We start from the raw sequence: 18,321 nt of genomic DNA on the forward strand, positions 1-18,321 counted from the left end.
TGCGTCACTACCGGTTCAGGAAATCAGCAGCGAAAACTGCATCGCTGCTGATTTCTGAATCGGCAGCGACGGTGGAGCCATCAATTATATATATATATATATATATATATATATATATATATATATATATATATATTAGGTGTTTACAGGAGTTGTCCATTGAATGGTCCATCAACTACATTAGCTTGTTTAATGTAATCTTCTTGCATTGGTGGACACATATTCGAAGTATGCCCTTGTAACGAGCATATGCTATAAAATTCCACCTTCTGTACATTTCCACAAGCCAAAGAACATACAAGAGAAGTGAGACCATTAACTTTATTCTCAAGGTTAGCAATACCTACCTCATATACTCGTTTGCTTGAGAAGTCTCCACGGGTGCTAAACTATTTCGAGTTGGCTTCTATATTTGAGATCAATTGGCGTGCAAACTCGGGTGTTTTATCTACCAATGCCCCTCCACTTGCTGCATCAATGATATTGTGGTCAGTAGGCATTAGTCCTTAATAGAAATATTGAATGAGCAGCTAATCGAGTATTTGATGATGATGGCATTGAATTCACAGTTGCTTAAATCTTTCCCAATACTTTAAGAGTGTTTCCCATGAGATTGTCGAATCCCACATATTTCTTTTCTTATGTTGGCAACTCAAGAGGTTGGGAAATACCTTTCAAGAAAAATCTTCTTCATGCCATTCCAAGTTCCAGTGGAACTAGGAAGAATAGAGAAAAACCATGTTTTTGCTGTCACTTTAAAGTGAAAGGGAAAGCTTTCAACTTAACCTGTTCTTTGTCAACTCCATATGGTTTCATGCCAACACAAGCCATGTGGAACTCCTTGAGATGAGTATGAGGGTCTTCTCTGGCAAGTCAATTAAATATTAACAGTAGGTGTATAAAACCAGACTTGAGCTCGAAGTTGGCATTGTTGTTGATATTTATGCATAATGGTTGATCTCCATGTTGGGAGTAAGGAGCTCCTTTAGTGTCTGTTGTTGTGCAACAACCATGGTGTTGATACGAGCTTCCTTTTGTAACCTGCGTAAAGTGTTCTCTATATTTGAGATCTACCTGCACTTGTCTTTGGTTAGTAGATCGGGTTATAGGCATAAAAAGTCAAGAAACTAAAAAAGAAATCAATCAAATGAGAGATTTAAAGTAGTGAAAATGAATGAAAATCCAACACTAAAACACAAAAATTGCCTAAAAATCCTAGAAAACAGCGGAATTTGACCTCGCTAGGGTGTGGCTAATAGCCAAAGGCAACTAGTCTTGTTCAGAACGTCGAGGCCTAATTCCACCAAAAATTTTGTTTTGAACAGTACCAACAGTACTAAAAGAGAACTGCACCGGAACACAACTCTATTTTTGTTTTTTGTTTTCCTTTTTTAAAACAAAATTAATAGAATCACATCAAAAGAATCAACTAAAATCACTTCCATGGCAATGACGCCAAAATTTGTTGTAATGTCGCAGTTGTCGCACGTCCCCGCGCGACGTCGATGGTGATTTTTTGTTTGTTTGCTTGTTCTTTAGGAGTTGCCACCTAGTATTTGATTGAAGATTACTAGGAAACCCGAATGTACTTGTCGTTGTCAGAGATTCGAGGTTAAGAGACTGGTTGTGACTAGGGAAGGTATTAGCACCCCTAACACACCCTACCTGAGGTAAGCTGCTTCGTGGTTTTGATGTGTTAAAGAAGTTTTAAATTTTTTATCTTTTCATCGGATATTAGAAATACGACTTACATGTAAGTTCATAATCCTTAACCGTGAGCAACTCAAAACATTAAATTCTTCTTTTGTTTTTGTGGCTTTATCATAAAAAAAAACATTCATAAAAAAAAAATACAAACACACACATTCACTTTTACTATACTTTACACATACAACCATGTTCCAAAATAACAAAAATTCAAAATAAATCAAATACAATTCAAAAAATTACAAAATAAACCCCAAAAAAATCCAAAGCCTTCTGGAATATGCAGGAACAATGTTGAGGAACCCCTTGGACGGTGGGAACAGTGGACGCACGTTTTCTCCATGCGTGGTAGCCACTGGCGTCGCGTCCACACGCTACCGCAAGAAAAACCAGTGGACGGGTGGATCTGGAATGACTTCCTCCCTTCTTCCTTTCCTCGCCAGCGGTGACCTGCAAAACAAGAAAAACACAAACAAACTTTCTGGTTCTTTCTCCTTTTTTCAGATCTATTATCTTCCTTTTTTTTTAGATCTGTTTCACTGCAGATCTGATTTTTTTCATCTTCTTCTCCTTTGTTCCAGGTAGCTGGCGGTTGTGGAGGGAGTTGTCGGTGGTGGTCACTGTGTCGAAGGTCTTCACTCTTGTTGGTGGCAGAGGTGGTTGGCCTTGATGTTGTCATCTGTGAGGCTCTTGTTGGTGTCATCTGTTAGGCTTGCTTCGTTGTGGAGAAGAGAGTGTTGCCCGAGCGCTGCCGTGTGTGGGCTGCTGGATCTCCAGTGAGGACGACGCTGTTGTGGCTGATAGTGAAGGGGGCTGGTGGAGACGGGGGGAACGATTTGTGGTGTGTTGGGAGGCTGAGGGGGGGGAAGCTTTGGTTGATGATAGGGGAGACTGAGAGGCGCTGATTTTGTTTTCAAAGGGAGGGGGCCAACCGGCCTCAATAGGGAAAGAGAGGAAGTTGTGGATCTGTGGGGGGTCTGGCTTTGTTTCTCCTATTTTGGCCAAAAGAGAGGGGGGCCGCCGGCTGAGGGAGGAGAGGATAGAAGGAGATGAAATGGGGACGGTGTCTGTGTGCAAGGAGGGTGAGGTTGTGGCTGAGGGGAGAATAAAAAAGGAGCAGAGGTTGGAGGGGGCGGCTGCTCTGCTTGGAGAAGATGAAAGATTGTTTTTTAGGGTTTTTTGTGTTGCCCTAAAATGTTTTTGTTTCAAAATTGCCCCCCCTTTTTGTGTGTTGGAGACTCATATTTATAGGCAAAATAATGTTTGGTCCTCAAACATGGTCCCTCAACTTTTTTTTTTTTTGTAAATTTTGATTTTTCTTAATTTTTTTGTATTTTTTTAAAACAAGCAATATCAACGTCGACTCAATGAGGAAAATCATTGATTTTAAAATTGACGTGTGAAAAGTAGAACACATTCAAAAGACCTTTGAAAATTTAAATTCTTTTGAGACGATGCTAACGATGCAAATATATTAAAAAATGTATTTTTTGATTTTCGTTGTTTTTCACTATTTTTGGATTTTTCAAAAATTTTATCAAAATAATGGGTCAAAAATTGGGTAGCAACAGAAAAGAAAAGGAAGCTTTGTAAAGAAAAGAAAAAGGAAATGATCTCATTATCCTGGGCGACCTGTCCCTTTTGAAGAAAATTGGTCTACTTCTACGGGAGATCTGCCCACACACTCACAGTAGTCTATTTTCATGGGTGACCTGCCCACACACTCACAGTAGTCTATTTTCATGGGCGACCTGCCCATACAAACTCACACTAGTCTATTATCATGGGCGACTTGCCCACACAAAATCACACTGATCTATTTTCACGGGCGACCTGGCCACACACACTCACACTGGTCTATCTTCAGGGGCGACCAACCTACGCACACTTACCCTAGTCTATTTTCACGAGCGACCTGCCCAAGTGGAAAAAGGAAGAGTGGTCTCATTGTAATGGATGACCTACTCAAGGAAAAAGGAAAGAGTGATCTCATTGTAATGGGTGACCTACCTAGGTGGAAGAACGGTCTCATTGTAATTGGTGACCTATCCAGGTAAAAAAACATGGAGAATGGTCTCCTTGTAATGGGTGACCTACCAAAAAAAAGAATGGTCTCATTGTAATGGGTGACCTACCCAAGTGGATGAATGGTCTCATTGTAATGGGTGACCTACCCAGGTAAAAAAAACATGGAGAATGGTCTCGTTGTAATGGGTGACCTACCCGAGTGGAAGAATGGTCTCGTTGTAATAGGGACCTACCCAGGTAAAAAAAACATGGAGAATGTTCTAGTTGTAAAGGGTGACCTGCGCAGAAAAAAAGGATGGTCTCCTTGTAATGGGTGACCTACCCAAGGAGAAAAAAGAAAGAGTGGTCTTATTGTAATGGGTGACCTACCCAGGTGGAAGAATGGTCTCATTGTAATGGGTTACCTACAAAGAAAAAAGGATGGTCTCATTGTAATGGATGACCCACCCAAGTGGAAAAAGGAAAGAGTGGTCTCATTGTAATGGGTGACCTACCTAGAAAAAAAGATGGTCTCATTGTAATGGGTGACCTACCCAAGTGGAAAATGGAAAGAGGGGTCTCATTGTAACCTATCCAGGTAAAAAAACAAGGAGAATGGTCTCGTTGTAATGGGTGACCTACCTAAGGAAAAAGGAAAGAGTGGTCTCATTGTAATGGGTGACCTACCCATGTGGAATAATAGTCTCATTACAATGGGTGACCTAACCAAGTAAAAAAATATGGAGAATGGTCTCTTTGTAATGGGTGACCTACCCAAGTGGAAAAAGGAAAAAGTGGTCACATTGTAAAGGGTGATCTACCCAGGTGGAAGAATGGTCTCCTTGTAATGGGTGACCTACCCAAGTGGAAAAAGGAAAAAGTGGTCACATTGTAAAGGGTGATCTACCCAGGTGGAAGAATGGTCTCATTGTAATGGGTGACGTACCCATGTAAAAAAAAAAACATGGAGAATGGTCTCATTGTAATGGGTAACCTACCCAAGAAAAAAGGTGAGAGTGGTCTCATTATAATGGGTGACCTACCGAGGTGGAAGAATGTTCTCATTGTAATGGGTGACCTACCCAGGGACAAAAAGGATGGAGAATGGTCTCATTATAATGGGTGACCTAAAAAAAAAGGATGGTCTCCTTATAATGGGTGACTTACACAAGTGGAAAAAAGGGAACGATGGTCTCATTGTAATGGGTGACCTACCCAAGTGAAAGAAGGAAAGAGTGGTCTCATCGTAATAGGTGATCTACCCAAGTGGAAAAAGGAAAGAGTGGTCTCATTGTAGTGGGTGACCTATCCAAGTGGAAGAATGATCTCATTGTAAGGGGTGACCTACCCAAAAAATAAAAACAAGGAGAATGGTCTCATTGTAATGGGTGATCTACCAAGAAAAAAGGATGGTCTCATTGTAATGGGTGACCTATCCAGGTGGAAGAATGATCTCATTGTAAGGGGTGACCTACCCAAAAAATAAAAACAAGGAGAATGGTCTCATTGTAATGGGTGATCTACCAAGAAAAAAGGATGGTCTCATTGTAATGGGTGACCTACCCAAGTGGAAAAAGGAAAGAGTGGTCTCATTGTAATGGGTAACCTATGAAGAAAAAAGGATGGTCTCATTGTAATGGGTGACCTACCCAATGAAAAAATAAAATAGTGGTCTTATTGTAATGGGTGACCTACCCAGGTGGAAGAATGGTCTCATTGTAATTGGTGGCCTACCCAAGTGGAAAAAGGAAAGAGTGGTCTCATTGAAATGGGTGAACTACCCAGGTGGAAGAATGGTCTCATTGTAATAGGTGACCTACCCATTTAAAAAAAACATGGAGAATGGTCTCGTTGTAATGGGTGACCTACGCAGAACAAAAGAATGGTCTCATTGTAATGTGTGACCTACTCAGGAAAAAAAACATGGAGAATGGTCTCGTTGTAATGGGTGACCCATGCAGAACAAAAGGTTGGTCTCAATGTAATGCGTGACCTGTCCAAGGAGGAAAAAGGAATAGTGGTTGCATTGTAATGGGTGACCATCCCTGGTGGAAGAATTATCTAATTTTAATGGGTGACCTGCCCAGAAAAAGGATGGTCTCATTGTAATGGGAGACCTACCCAAGTGAAAAAAGGAAATAGTGGTCTCATTATAATGGGTGACCTACCAAGGTAAAAAATATGGAGAATAGTCTCATTGTAATAGGTGACCTACCCATGTAAAAAAAAACATAGAGAATGGTCTCATTGTAATGGGTAACTTACCCGAGAAAAAAGGTAAGATTGGTCTCATTATAATGGGTGACCTATCCAGGTGGAAGAATGGTCTCATTGTAATGGGTGGCCTACCCAGGGACAAAAAGGATGGAGAATGGTCTCATTGTAATGGGTGACCTACCAAAAAAAAAGGATGGTCTCCTTGTAATGGGTGACCCACCCAGGTGGAAGAATGGTCTCATTGTAATGGGTGACCTACCAAGAAAAAAAGATGGTCTCATTTTAATGGGTGACCTATCCAGGTTGAAAAAGGAAAGAGTGCTCTCAATGTAATGGGTGACATACCCAGGTGGAAGAAATGTCTCATTGTAATGGGTGACTTACCTAGAAAAAAGGATGGTCTCATTGTAATGGGTGACCTACCTAGAAAAAAGGATGGTCTCATTGTAATGGGTGACTGACACGACCAAAAGATTGATGTCTTCTCCCAAGTGCAGGAGTGTCGAAGTAATAAATAACCCGGCAAGACCGGGGTCGAACCACAGGGAGGTTAATTGTATAAATTATAGATAACAATAATACAACAACGACAATAACAACAATAATAATAATAGTGAAGAAGAAGAGGAAGAAGTTGATGAGGACTTTGAGATGGAAGATTAACGTAAGGATTAAACAATGATAACAAAAAATGTCAAGGTTAGAGGATCCACTAATGGTATTTCAAACAAGTATAGTATAAACTCTTTTTATTCAATTGGAAACCACACACAAAGGAGGTTCCAATCAGATTATAAATTGTTAACATGATTACATTAGTTATCTTATTCGAATAATGCTAATACTTGTAAATGTTGTCAGGCATTCATGATTATAACTTATGTTAACAACAAATCAAGTTCCTTTCATAGCTCAGGTGTCGGTTATACCATACAGTATGGGCTATGAAAGTGCCAAGTATTTGTTGTACCAAGTGTTATACAACATAAATCTAGATTAACCATTTAACAAGCAAAGTATTAAAAAGTGAACAAGATAACAAATATAAAGCGTGTTATTATCCAACATTAAGGTCCATGTTAAGTTTATATTATACTTATTCTTACACCATTAGTGTACCCTTTTCACCTTGACATAATTAACTTAGCAACACATAATGAAAGAAAGAAACATAAATAAACAAGGAAAGGAAATGAAAAGCATAAGCAAGAAATTAATATAAGCAAAACTTAAGCATTACAAAATATAAAGAGAGAGCAAGAGCATGATCTTGATCTGAACACCAAGATGCCTAAATACATGGCAAATGCCTCCTTTTATAGGCCAAAATTCGGAACTATTGATTTGTTGACTAATTGATGAGTGGGTGGCCACATCTTGACTTGGTGACAATTCTTATCTTCTTGTCTGCCAAAAACGTCATTGATGGCGTCATAATTGGAACAAACTTAAATCATGAAAGTTCTAGGGAATTGTCTCATCTTTCCAGGATAAAAATTTGAGATCATTTGGACTTCTAGAACTCGATATATGGGCTGAAGACTGAACAATGTCTGGGTTGCAGGACAGATTCGGGCTTCTTCATTGTTGCTACAATTTGGACTTGAAAACGACCTTATTAAATCTTGGGCTCGGCATGAAAGTTGTAGGCCTATCTCTTACCTTTCCATCCATATAAAGTAGACCTAAATCCGAGATCTACAGCTCCAGATATAGCCCGATTACCGAACAATGTTCCAGTTTGGACTACACCAACATCTCTTTTCTAAGTTTGGCCATCTCTTTATCCTTTCAATTTCAGTACTTCAACTCATCAATCAATTCTTTCATTTATGTGATAGGCCTGCATTTAAGATGAACATTTACCATAAATTAAAGGTATCTTATATTATTAGATACGTTATTATAAAACATGCTTTAGTTAAGGAGTTATTGATACTTCAAGTGCAAAATAATGATATAAAACCTTGATAAAAATGCACTTTTAAGTACTAATCACACCCCCCAACCAGCTTATTACTAGTCCCTAGTAATCAAAGCGTTAAAATAGAAAAACTATTTGCAAATTTCACAAAGCAAGGCATTCATCATTCAACTTCCATTAATCTATCCAGATAAACAAACTCTCATTAAATTTTATATATCTGCTCAATACCTCTTAAACAAAATATTATTAAACCTTCCTTTTTATGTGCTCAATGTATGAAAACATAGATGATGGGGCTTTTATTGGAAGAAAACAATATTCTGTTCTAATGTTTAAGGTTAACTTCCTTGGGTTGGGATTATTATATATATTTTTTTCTTTTTCTCTTTTTTTTCTTTTGGTCTTTTTTTTTCAATATATATATACATATACTTAAAACACAATGCATCTTTAACCCATGTAACGAGCTTTCGGCTAATGACTCCCAGACCAGTTGGTCTTAGGGCATTAGGTGTTGAGACACCCCTACGAGCTTAGTAACTCGGGTTGCAGATACTGATACGTAGATAGTGCAATGTTTGATTCCCTTAAGCTTTTCTCCTTAACCCATGTAACAAGCTTTGGGCCAATAACTCCCAAGTCAGTTGACTTTAGGGTATTAGGTGTTAAAACACCCCTTCGGGCTTAATTGCTTAGGTTAGGGAGGCTACGAAACCAAACTTATCTAAGCTTTTATTATCATCAATTTTTGTTGTTGTTTTTTTTTTTTTTTTTTTTTTTTGAAAATTATAGACTATCCCTATCCCTTAGTTGTTACCTTTAACAAAAGAACATAAATAATGTAATAATCCAATGTGCAACCCACAATCATATGTTAAAGTGTGTGTGTGAAAATGAAGGTTTAAGAATACTTGTTAAATGAGTATATGAGCAGAATCAAGTGATAACAATGCGAGAGTTTGTAAACCTGAATATTTCAAAAAGTATTCTAATAGGCCTTGTTATGAATATTGCAAATGACCATTAGAAAATGTTTACTAAGATGCGTCTCAAGAGTCAATAAAATTCCCCCTTACTCTGCCATCCTAGTAATAACAGTTTTGTCAAATGGCTTTAAAAACAAAAGTAGTTAGTTGGTTAGTTTTTTTTTTTTTTAAATACTACTACCCTCTCCCCCCAACCAAAACGAGACATTGTCCTCAATGTCCTAAGGTAGAAAGATAGAGTATAGAAGACATCACCTGAAACAACGAACACTGACAAACCTGAAACACACTTAAACAAATATAAAAAATAAAAAAACAAAATAATATGCTAATAATAAAACCAAAAGACACAAGGATTCACAAACGAAGGCTCAAATCCAATCTAAGCTTTTTACGGCTTTCTGTAGTTGACCAATTTATGCGACTCATGGAAGGATCAATTACAGGGGTGAAAGATTGTAGTTTGTCGATCAATTGTTCAGCAGTAGCAGCAGAGATTATGATTTGTCGTGCCGAAGATGTTAGAAATTCCTGTTCCACAGCTTGATCAAGAAAAGACAACAAATTATCATAAAAACCATTAACATTGAGCAAACCTATAGGTTTATGGTGAATATGAAGTTGGGCCCAAGAGGAAATATGAAAGATCTCTTCCAATGTGCCCAAACCACCTGGTAAGGCAATGAAGGCATCAGCATGGTTAAACATTGCATTCAATCGATCAGACATTGTGGAGACCTGTAGTTCCTCTCCAATTGTTCTTCCAATGATGTCCCCTTTTGTTAAAGCTTCGGGGACGACCCCCAAAACTTGACTACCTCCTAAAAATGCAGCTATTGCCACACCCCCCATTAACCCAAGGCTGCCTCCCCCATACACTAAATGAATCTTTTTCTCAGCTAGTACCTGACCAAGATGATTTGCTGCTTCCAAAAAAGCTATTTCCTTCCCAGGACTGGATCCACCGAAAACACAAATATTTTTTATGTGATAACTTGAGGGACCTGCTATTTCTACACACTTCTATATCTGTCTAATGTAAGGGTTGAGTAGGAATGAGGGGAAGGAAGAGAAGATTTTATAGATGAGGATTTGAAAATGCAATCATATCACCTAGATATAGGCCAGCTGGAGTCTCACACTCTCTCTCTCTTTATGTATTTATTTATTTATTTATTTTGAAAAGCATGTGTATGTACAGGTAGTTGTGATTGTGGCTCACATCTTCCCTTGGTTTTACATCCAAGAACGGCTTAAACGCCCTCTATGGGTCGGGGATAGGCTTCCTATCCAGTTTTCTTAAAAACTGGCAAACAGGGTCTTTTTTAGTCAGATTCCCAAGACTAAGTCGATCATGTTCTTTATGGAATTGTGGCCATAAATCATGAATATTGTGGCCATAAATCATGAATAACACGATGCACATCTCCACTAGGATGCGTCTCAAGGGTTAATAGAAGATTATCTAAAGACCCCTTACTCAGGCCATCCTTAATGAATTGTATTTTATCTTCACGGTTTATAGATACCATTCCTAAAGAACGACATGTTGCATTACAAGTCCATCTGGCACATCGGTGACAGACTTTCAGTCGTTTTGCACGACGTTTCTTTGCAAAAGTGCTTTTACCTGTTCCAGGCATGTGTGAAATGAAAGAATTAGATGACTCACCTGATAATCGGACCTTTGCTTCAATCAGCCAACGAATATCTTCAGGAATTCCATGATTCATTAACAACCTTAATCTTGCACACCTAGCACGGTAAATTTTTGTAATCGCATTCTGAGGCAGAGCGGGAAAGTACTTTTTCAATTTTTCAAGAGTGGTGTCCATTTTCAAATGAGAATTGGAGAAGAGATTCAAAGAAGGGAGAAAGAGCAAAGAATTGCACAAATATACAGATATCAGTTATTATGGGAAACTGAAAGAACCGACTGAAGTCACGGAGTACCGTTATCCGCCATTTGACCGGGATGAGAGACTAGCAAAACGATAGTCACACCAAAAGGAAACACAAAAACAATGTGAGAAAAACAAAATAATTAACCTTTATCTATAGGATCATTCAAACCAATGGATTCATTTTCACTAGGAAAATTATCAAAGTAAGGTTTCAAACGATGTCCATTTCCCTTAGAAACATTGTCATTCTTTGGATTCTCAATATCAAAGGCCCCATAAGGATACACATGTTTCTCAATAAATGGACCGCTCCGTCTTGATCTTAGCTTTCCAGGACATAAATGGAGTCGAGAATTATAAAGCAAAACTTTTTGACCAGTATCAACTTTTTGACAATTTTCACAAGTTTTGCAGAATGCATGTGTGTCCTTGAACATGGTGGGCCAATAAAATCCATTTTGTAAAATTTTCGCAGCTGTCTTTTTTGACGAGAAATGACTCCCACATGCTTCAGAATGACAAAGTTTAATGACATTACTTACCTCATTGTCAGGAATGCATCTTCGAAATATTTGATCAGGACAATATTCGAATAAGTAAGGGTCATCCCAATAAAATTTCTTCACTTCGTTAAAAAACTTACCTTTGTCTTCGGTACTCCAATGATTTGGCAAATCTCCTGTAGCAAGAAAATTGATATTTTTAGCAAACCAAGGCATTGAACTAAGAGAAAGTAAGGATTCATCAGGAAAGTAATCATCGATTGGTGTGATGTCGGATGTCGAATCTATTGTCACTTTTGACAAAAGATCCGCATCAACATTTTCGGTTTCTTTTTCATCCGTGATTTCTTCTTGAGAATAAATCATTTGCAAATCTTCAACTTCATCCAACTCAATTTTACTTAAAGTAGATTCAAGTTGATCATAAACTAATTCTTCAATAGAATCTACTTCTTGTAAATCATTATCATCTCCAGGTTGCTTGCAAATGTTGAAAATATTCATCTCCAATGTCATGTTCTCAAATGATAGCTTCATCAGTCCATTCCTACAATTAATCAATGCATTAGAAGTTGCAAGAAATGGACGTCCTAAAATAACAGGAAATGAATTACATGCTTCAACAGGTTGTGTGTCCAAGACAATAAAATCCACAGGATAAATGAACTTATCGACTTGTACTAACACATCTTCAACTATTCCTCTAGGCACTTTTACAGATCTATCGGCAAGTAAAAGAGTCACAGAAGTTGGTTTTAACTCACCTAGATTGAGACTTTGAAAAACTGAATATGGAAGTAAATTCACACTAGCTCCAAGATCAAGTAAGGCTCTTTTAATTTTATGTTCTCCAATAAAGCAAGAAATTGTAGGACAACCAGGGTCTTTATATTTCAATGCATTATTGTTCTGAAGAATGGCACTTACTTGTTCGGCTAAAAAGGCTTTCTTTTTCACATTCAATTTTCTCTTCACAGTGCACAGATCTTTCAAAAATTTAGCATAAGAAGGAACCTGTTTAATAGCATCCAACAAAGGTATATTGATCCTTACCTGTTTGAAAGTTTCAAAGATTTCAGAGTTGTGATTAACTTTCCTTTGTTTGGTCATGGCATGAGGAAATGGAAGTGCTGGCGGAGAATCAGTCTTTTCTTTGCAATGATCAGATTCAAAACCTTCCTTACCCTCAGAGATTGACTCATCATCATTCTCACAAGGTTCAAGAATGGGTTTTTCAATAACCTTACCACTGCGAAGAGTGATGACTGATTTTACGTGATCCATGTGTTGGCTTCCCGAACTACTTGCATTTGCATGGTACTGCCCCTTGGGATTTTGTTGTGGTTGAGATGGAAACTTACCTTTCTCTTGGAAACTGAGAGCAGATGTGAACTTTGCAAGAGTATCTTTAAAATCTGTCATGCTTTGAGCAAGTTGAGTGTTAATTGCCTCTTGCTTTTCCATAAATGCATGCAATGTTTCCTCAAGATTTCTTCTAGGAGGCGGAGCATAAGGAGGTGCATGTCCATGAGAATTTTGGAAATTATGGTGTGCTTGAAACGGTGGTTGTGAAGTTTGAGCATTATTGTTCTCACTCTTCCAATTGAAATTTGGGTGATTTCTCCAACCAGGGTTGTATGTTTGCGAGTATGGGTTATGATTGGGCCTTTGGAAACTGTTTAATGCATGGGCTTGTTCATGGAGACATTCTTTAAAAGAAGGCAAAGTTGGACAGTCATTGGTTGAATGTTCATTGGTTTCACAAATTTGACACGCAATATCTTGAACAGATTTTAATTGACCACTCCTTTTCAATTCTAGTGCTTCGACTTTTTTAGCTAAAGATGCAAACTTGGCTTGGAGGTCATGATCTTCCCTAAGGTTGTACATACCCCCACTAGATGTATGAGGTTGGGTTTTACTTGGTGCCTCATAAGTACCTGTGGTGTCCCAATTTTGTGCATTTTCAGCTAGCAAATCTAAGTACTCCATTGCTTCATTAGGGTCTTTATCTTCAAAAGTTCCATTGCACATCAATTCAACCATTTGCCTATCTCTAGGTGTTAATCCTTCATAGAAATGTGAAACTAATCTCCATGTTTCAAAACCATGATGGGGGCAAGTATTAAGCAAGTCTCGATATCTATCCCAACATTGGTAAAATGTTTCTCCTGGTTTTTGAGTGAAAGTGATGATTTGTCTTTTGAAAGAGTTTGTTCTGTGGGATGGAAAAAACTTCTTTAAAAATTGTTGTTGCATTTCATCCCAAGCATGAATGGATCCAGGTCTCAAATTTTGTAGCCATGTTTTAGCTTTATCTTTTAGTGAAAAAGGAAAAAGCTTTAACCTAATGGTGTTCATGCTACAATTTGAGTCATTATACGTGTTGCAAACCTCCTCAAATTCCCTTAAATGCAAGTATGGATTTTCTAAATTTAAGCCATGAAAAGATGGTAAAAGTTGAATAATGCCTGTCTTAAAATTAAAATGAGATGCATCAGGAGGAAAAACTATGCATGAGGGTGCACTTGTTCTTGTGGGATTCATGTGGTCTCTAAGAGTTCTAACCCGAATATTCTCATTATTCTCATTATGAAGCGACTGATTATCTTCATCGGCCATATTTTCTGAAAATGATGAGGATACCCTACAAAGTCTACCACTTAATGTACGTGACCACACTCTCATGCACGTGCAAGAAGAGAATAAAAGAAAGAAAAGAAAAACAATAGAAAAAGAAACAAAAGAAAAGAAACAAAGTTAGATACAAGAAAAGAGAAAATAAAATAAATACTATAATTTGTACAAGAATTTACCTCCCCGGCAACGGCGCCAAAAACTTGACACGACCAAAAGATTGATGTCTTCTCCCAAGTGCAGGAGTGTCGAAGTAATAAATAACCCGGCAAGACCGGGGTCGAACCACAGGGAGGTTAATTGTATAAATTATAGATAACAATAATACAACAACGACAATAACAACAATAATAATAATAGTGAAGAAGAAGAGGAAGAAGTTGATGAGGACTTTGAGATGGAAGATTAACGTAAGGATTAAACAATGATAACAACAAATGTCAAGGTTAGAGGATCCACTAATGGTATTTCAAACAAGTATAGTATAAACTCTTTTTATTCAATTGGAAACCACACACAAAGGAGGTTCCAATCAGATTATAAATTGTTAACATGATTACATTAGTTATCTTATTCGAATAATGCTAATACTTGTAAATGTTGTCAGGCATTCATGATTATAACTTATGTTAACAACAAATCAAGTTCCTTTCATAGCTCAGGTGTCGGTTATACCATACAGTATGGGCTATGAAAGTGCCAAGTATTTGTTGTACCAAGTGTTATACAACATAAATCTAGATTAACCATTTAACAAGCAAAGTATTAAAAAGTGAACAAGATAACAAATATAAAGCGTGTTATTATCCAACATTAAGGTCCATGTTAAGTTTATATTATACTTATTCTTACACCATTAGTGTACCCTTTTCACCTTGACATAATTAACTTAGCAACACATAATGAAAGAAAGAAACATAAATAAACAAGGAAAGGAAATGAAAAGCATAAGCAAGAAATTAATATAAGCAAAACTTAAGCATTACAAAATATAAAGAGAGAGCAAGAGCATGATCTTGATCTGAACACCAAGATGCCTAAATACATGGCAAATGCCTCCTTTTATAGGCCAAAATTCGGAACTATTGATTTGTTGACTAATTGATGAGTGGGTGGCCACATCTTGACTTGGTGACAATTCTTATCTTCTTGTCTGCCAAAAACATCATTGATGACGTCATAATTGGAACAAACTTAAATCATGAAAGTTCTAGGGAATTGTCTCATCTTTCCAGGATAAAAATTTGAGATCATTTGGATTTCTAGAACTCGATATATGGGCTGAACACTGAACAGTGTCTGGGTTGCAGGACAGATTCGGGCTTCTTCATTGTTGCTACAATTTGGACTTGAAAACGGCCTTATTAAATCTTGGGCTCCGCATGAAAGTTGTAGGCCTATCTCTTACCTTTCCATCCATATAAAGTAGACCTAAATCCGAGATCTACAGCTCCAGATATAGCCCGATTACCGAACAATGTTCCAGTTTGGACTGCACCAACATCTCTTTTCTAAGTTTGGCCATCTCTTTATCCTTTCAATTTCAGTACTTCAACTCATCAATCAATTCTTTCATTTATATGATAGGCCTGCATTTAAGATGAACATTTACCATAAATTAAAGGTATCTTATATTATTAGATACGTTATTATAAAACATGCTTTAGTTAAGGAGTTATTGATACTTCAAGTGCAAAATAATGATATAAAACCTTGATAAAAATGCACTTTTAAGTACTAATCAGTGACCTACCCAGGTGGAAGAAATGTCTCATTGTAATGGGTGACCTACCTAGAAAAAAGGATGGCCTCATTGTAATGGGTGACCTACCCAGGTGGAAGAAATGTCTCATTGTAATGGGTGACCTACGCAGAGAAAAAGGTTAGTCTCAATGTAATGCGTGACCTGTCCAAGGAGGAAAAAGGAATAGTGGTTGCATTGTAATGGGTGACCATCCCTGGTGGAAGAATTATCTAATTTTAATGGGTGACCTGCCCAGAAAAAGGATGGTCTCATTATAATGGGAGACCTACCCAAGTGGAAAAAGGAAAGAGTGGTCTCATTGTAATGGGTGACCTACCAAGGTAAAAAATATGGAGAATAGTCTCATTGTAATGGGTGACCTACCCATGTAAAAAAAAAAACATAGAGAATGGTCTCATTGTAATGGGTGACCTACCCTGGTGGAAGAATGATCTCATTATAATGGGTGACCTACTCGGAAAAAAGAATGGTCTTATTGTAATGGGAGACCTAACCAAGTGGAAAAAGAAAAGAGTGATCTCATTGTAATGGGTGACCTACCAAGGTAAAAAAATATGGAGAATAGTCTCATTGTAATGGGTGATCTATTTAAGTAAGAAAACATGGAGAATGGTTTCGTTGTAATGGGTGGCCTACCTAAGTAAAAGGAAAGAGTGGTCTCAATGTAATGGGACCACCTACCCATGTGGAAGAATGATCTTATTATAATGGGTGACCTACCCATGTAAAAAAATGCGGAGAATGGTCTTATTGTAATGGGTGACCTACCTAGAAAAAAGGATGGTCTCTTTGTAATGGGTAACCTACCCAGAAAAAAGAATGGTCTCATTGTAATGGGTGACCTACCCAAGTGGAAAATGGAAAGAGTGGTCTCATTGTAATGGGTGATCTATCCAGGTGAAAGAATGGTCTCATTATAATGGGTGACCTACGATTAGTACTTAAAAGTGCATTTTTATCAAGGTTTTATATCATCATTTTGCACTTGAAGTATCAATAACTCCTTAACTAGAGCATGTTTTATAATAACAAGTCTGATAATATAAGATAGCTTTAATTTATGGTAATTGCTCATTTTAAATGCAGGCATATCTCACAATTCAAAGGATTGATTGATGTGATTAACTATTGAAAGTGAAAGGACAAAGAAAAGGCTAAGCTTAGAAAGAAGATATCGATTCAATTCAAATTGGAACACTGTTCAGTTATTGGGTCATATCAGGAGCTGTAGATCTTGGATTTTAGTTTGATTTATATGGATAGAAAGCTAAGAAATAGGCCTACAATGTTCATGAATAGTGTAAGACCCAAATCTGCCGTTTTCAAATTCAAAGTTTGGCCACAAAAGAGAAGTCAGAATTTGTCCTGCAATCCAGCCCAAACACTGCTCAGAATTTTACCCATAGCCTCAAAATGCAATTACAAAAATTTACCGTGCTAGGTGTGAAAGATTGAGATTGTTAATGAACCATGGAATTCCTGAAGATATTTGCTGGATAATTGAAGCAAAGGTCTGATTATCAGGTGAGTCCTCCAATTCTTTCATTTCATACATGCCAGGAACAGGTAAAAGCATTTTTGCAAAGAAACATCGTGCAAAACGATTGAAAGTCTATCACAGATGTGCCCGATGGACTTGTAATGCAAAATGTTGTTCTTTAGGAATGATATCTGTAAACCGTGAAGATAAAATACAATTCATTAAGGATGGCCTGAGTAAGGGGTCTTTAGATAATCTTCTATTGACTTTTGAGACGCACCTTAGTGGAGATGTGCATCGTGCAATTCATGATTTATGGCCACAATTCCATAAAGAACATGCTCGACATAGTTTTGGGAATCTGACTAAAAAAGACCATGTTTGCCAGTTTTTAAGAAAACTGGATGGGAAGCCTATCCCCGACCCATAGAGGGCGTTTAAGCCATTCTTGGATGTAAAATCAAGGGAAGATGTGAGCCACAATCACAACTGTTTGTACATACACATGTTTTTTTAAAAATAATAATAAAAGAGAGAGAGAGAAAAAGAGAGAGAGACTCCAGTTGGCCTATATATAGGTGGTATGATTGCATTTTCAATTTCTCATTTATAAAATCTTCTCTTCCTTCATTTAATTTCTACTCAACCCACACATTCAACAGATATCGCAGTGTGTAGAAATGGCAGGTTCCTCAAGTCATCAAATAAGAAATATTTGTGTTTTCGGTGGATCTAGTCCTGGGAAAGAAAAAGAGTTTTTAGAATTAGCAAATCATCTTGGTCAGGTATTAGCTGAGAGAAAGATTCATTTAGTGTATGGAGGAGGCAACATTGGGTTAATGGGGGGTGTGTCAATAGCTGTATTTTTAGGAGGCAATCATGTTTTGGGGGTCATCCCCAGAGCTTTAGCAAAAGAGGACCTCCTTGGAAAAACAATTGGAGAGGAACTACAGGTCTCCACAATGTCTGATCGACTGAATACAATGTTTAAACACGCTGATGCCTTCATTGCCTTACCAGGTGGTCTGGGCACATTAGAAGAGATCTTTCATATTTCTTTTTGGGCCCAACTGCATATTCACCATAAACCTATATGTTTGTTAAATGTTAATGGTTTTTATGATAAATTGTTGTCTTTTCTTGATCAAGCTGTGGAACAGAAATTTCTAACATCTTCGGCACAACAAA

Source organism: Populus trichocarpa, chromosome 3 (assembly GCF_000002775.5).
Source record: "Populus trichocarpa isolate Nisqually-1 chromosome 3, P.trichocarpa_v4.1, whole genome shotgun sequence".
NCBI lineage: Eukaryota > Viridiplantae > Streptophyta > Magnoliopsida > Malpighiales > Salicaceae > Populus > Populus trichocarpa.